Source organism: Brassica oleracea, chromosome C3 (genome assembly GCF_000695525.1).
Source record: "Brassica oleracea var. oleracea cultivar TO1000 chromosome C3, BOL, whole genome shotgun sequence".
NCBI classification, from domain to species: Eukaryota; Viridiplantae; Streptophyta; class Magnoliopsida; order Brassicales; family Brassicaceae; genus Brassica; species Brassica oleracea.
This window is the reverse complement of record NC_027750.1, coordinates 54,783,736-54,788,065: the sequence shown is the minus strand read 5'-3', so window position 1 is coordinate 54,788,065 and position 4,330 is coordinate 54,783,736.

Here is a 4,330-nt window from a genome sequence, read left to right as displayed (position 1 = left end):
CTTGCTAGCTAAAAGGGGTTTATGATTTTCTCTAATATTTTTTATAATTTCAAATAGTTCTTAGAAACAAGATTCATATAGATCTTAGATTATTAATAAGTTTTATAAGTTTTTAGAGATTCTTAGATCTTTAGAGATTCAAATAATTTTAGAATCAAGATTCATATAGATCTTAGATTCAAGATTAATATTTGTGATAATTTTAGATCTATAGATTTTTACAAGTTTTATGATTCAAATAGATCTAATAATCAAGATTCAGATATGTGGTGTTATTAGATTTTATGGATAGATTAGTTTATCTTTTAGAAAACACCAAATTGATCTGAATAGATCACCGTGAGAGAGAGCTAATCCGCGGATGAGCTGGTTGAGAGAGAGGTGGAGGAGCTGGCCGGAAGAGATGGCCGGAAAAGAAATGATCGCCGGCGGATGGGATTGCTCAGGTGGAGAGAGTCTCGTACTGATAACGTGTTAAGATTTGAGAGAAGATTTGTGAGAATGTGTTTTGTATTTCTTATTGCTTACACCACTATATATAGTGGTTCATACAAGGTGGAGTTAAATGGAGAGTTGATTACAAAGATACTCTACATAATGACATGGTCAAACTCATAAAGACATAAGGTTGAATGAGTCTTCCATGTAGCTGGATGTAAACCCCCAATGGACTTTAGTCTTGAACTTGTATGGTCTAGATTATGGATCATCCACTTCATGATTCATAACGGTTAGTATCATTTTTATCATTGATGTCAAATTTCCAACATTTATTAAAATGATGTTACTTTTGAATCATTTTTATAGGTGATGTTAATACAAATTAATAAATGCATCGATCATTTAATTGATGTAAACTTATATTTTCTATCATTTCTCAAAAAGTGATGTAAACTAATAAATATTTGCATCAATTTCATTCAATCGATGCCAAACAAGTTAATAACCGCATCGTTTGTTATGACTGATGTTAAAACAGATATATTGTATCATTTCCTAACAGTATCATTTATTTTTCTGATTCTATTTAAGTGATGTAATATGATTTTTTTTTGTAGTGAATCTTTGGTAACCGAGCTAATCCCGAATATTAGAAAGTGCATTTCGTCTTGCACAATCCTCCCTGCTTCTTTTCTTGCATATAAGGTGTTTGCCAAGAGCTTATGAACATAGCGAAGAGCCGGATGGAGGATGTCAGCGGACTTGATAGCGCTAATGTCGTACTCACCGGCTCCAATCTCCTTCCAAACTTATTGAGTTCACCCTCAAACTTCTTGAACTTATGCCTCCTTCTGTCCCGAAGCCCTATTACGCTTGCAATCTCCTTGAAACCCATCTTGTAAGACTGTCTATCCACCTTGAAAGTGATAAAGCCATGACCCTCCGTTTCATGTGGATCATGAGAGATGTGGAATGTGGCTTCAAAGGTCGATAGGAATTGACAGGCTGGTACCGGGGATCCTCTTTGGCATGTAGACATCATTTTCCAAAGTTCCATGTTCCCAAGAAGAAGCTGCACATCGGAGAGAATCCCCAACTTCTCAAGTATTTCCTCATCAACAAATAGAGAGGGCTGAAGCTTCATGGCTCTAAGTTTATTGTTGATTGCGGTGGCTGATGGTACTTTGACGGTTGGCTTCGTAGCTACTCTCTTCCTCTTCTTGGGTTGAACCTGCTCCTCACTTCCGCTCGAACTATGATCAGGATCCTCAGCCTCAATAACCACATCCTTTCCCTTATCAACTTTCTTCTTTGTTTGAGCGTGACCATTCTTGTTATTCGAAGTGCTTGCATCTCCCCCATCAATTAAGTTTTTCTTTGGTGCACCAAACTTCTTCAGTAAATCACATGTTGTTCTTGTCATTGCCTATAATAGAAATCTCAAAAGAGTGTGAGAATATTTTCAAGGCAAGCATAAAGTGATGAACAAGTTTGAAAAGAGAGTAAAGGTATGCTTATATTTCTCATTCATCACCACAAATTATCAAGAAACATCTCCAAACTAGTTACAACACTCATACAAAAAAATTTAAACATTTAAATTTTGCCTAGAGTGAGTTTTCAAAAATTTGTGAAATGAAGTTTGTCCAAATTGAGAAGACTCTCTCATATATCATTTTCACACTCAATGACACTTATTCAAGCTATCAATTTCAATTTTCCCCAAATTTTTTACGAATCTCCAATTCTCAAGAACCCTAATTGCTAAAATTCTCAATTCAAGCAATTCATGAGTGAAATTGATATGGGTTTCAACCTAAAACCATTATAATATGATTCTAAGACTAATAGAAACCAACGTTGAGCAAGAATTTCGAAATTCAAGAAGTTTCAAATTTCACTCAAAAATCTAGAATTTTAAAAACCATACCTTGGATTGAGAAATGAATGGTAGTGAAGTTGGGTTTAGGATTCACTAAGAGCACAAGAGATCCTTCAAAATGTACTAAAGATTTCGAATTTTGGGGGAGAATCTATGGATTTGGGTTTTTGTGTGAGGGATGAGAGTTGGGTGTTTGTTCATGGGGTGGAGAGAGTGATAAGGTGAGAGAGAGAAAGATTTTATGAGTTGGAGGAGAGAGGTGGGCGAATTAGGTCAGGTTTAGAGGCGGTCGGGTCGGGTTTAAGTGCAATTGGGTTTTGGTTCACTTAAATTAAACCGACCAAAGAGAGAGAGGGACTTACCTGGGCGAGGCCGCAGACTGGAGGAAGCCACGTGAGACGGCCGCGGGACTGTGCATGAGAACAGGCCCTCTCGGACCGATTTTCGCGGACGGTACCAGGCCGCGGGACTGGCCGTGGGTTATGGGTGAGACGAAGAGGTCTCTCTGGTCGATTTCCGCGGACCATTATGCGACGCGTGAGACGGCCGCGGCGTTTGGACGGCGACAGGCCGTGGACAGCACCGGGCCGCGGAGATAGGCCGCAGGACTGGGCGCGAGACTGTCCCTCTCGGATCGATTTACGCGGACGGACGTGAGCCGCGGTCGACGTCCGCAGTCGGACACCACCCGAGATTTTTGGGTTTCCGCTAATCATGCCGGGAAATCCCGAGACTCGAACCTGCAACCAGAAATAAAGCAAAGAAACATAGCAAGAACAAGGAAAATAAAAATAAAAATAATATGTACAAGGATAGACATGAGACTTCTTCCCAAGTGAGCTTGTTTTAAGTCTCTAGCTTGACTTCCTTTCTTTTTGGCTAGGCGGAAATGGGGTCGGAGAGTGGAACCGAGATTTCTTCCTCCTCAGTTGTGGTTCCCATGTAGAGCTTAACCCTCTGTCCATTGACTAGTTTGGAGATGTTTCTTGATAATTTGTGGTGATGAATGAGAAATATAAGCATACCTTTACTCTCTTTTCAAACTTGTTCATCACTTTATGCTTGCCTTGAAAATATTCTCACACTCTTTGAGATTTCTATTATAGGCAATGACAAGAACAACAGGTGATTTACCGAAGAAGTTTGGTGCACCAAAGAAGGGCTTAACTGATGGGGGAGATGCAAGCACTTCGAATAACAAGAATGGTCAAGCTCAAGCAAAGAAGAAAGTTGATAAGGAAAGGATGTGGTCATTGAGGCTGAGGATCCTGATCATAGTTCGAGCGGAATTGAGGGGCAGGTTCAAGCCAAGAAGAGGAAGAGAGTAGCTACGAAGCCAACCGTCAAAGTACAATCAGCCACCGCAATCAACAATAAACTTAGAGTCATGGAGCTTCAGCCCTCGCTATTTGTTGATGAGGAAATACTTGAGAAGTTGGGGATTCTCTCCGATGTGCAGCTTCTTCTTGGGAACATGGGACTTTGGAAAATGATGTCTACATGCCAAAGAGGATACCCGGAACCAGCCTGTCAATTCCTATCAACCCTTGAAGCCACATTCCACATCTCTCATAATCCACATGAAACGGAGGGTCATGGTTGTAGTATAGTGGTAAGTATTCCCGCCTGTCACGCGGGTGACCCGGGTTCGATCCCCGGCAACGGCGCCAAATTTGAAATGGACTTTCCAAGGGTCCAATAATCAAATCATTATAGTAATTAAGATGTCAATCCATTTCTAAGAGTTTTGAATCAAAGAGAATTCAGGTTTTCAATTAAGCTAAATGCAACCAAAAAGATGAGTGGTTTCAATCAATCTAACATGTTTCTAAAGCAACTAAACAACAACTTTCAATCAATTGGAATAGGGAGGAATCATGGGCATAGGATTTTGATTTCAGATGACTAAGATTAAATCTAAAATGGCAAGGTTTCAATCAACACATTCCCCTAAGTCTAGATATCAATTCTAAGCAAGTTCTCTTCCAAGATAAAAGCTCATTTACT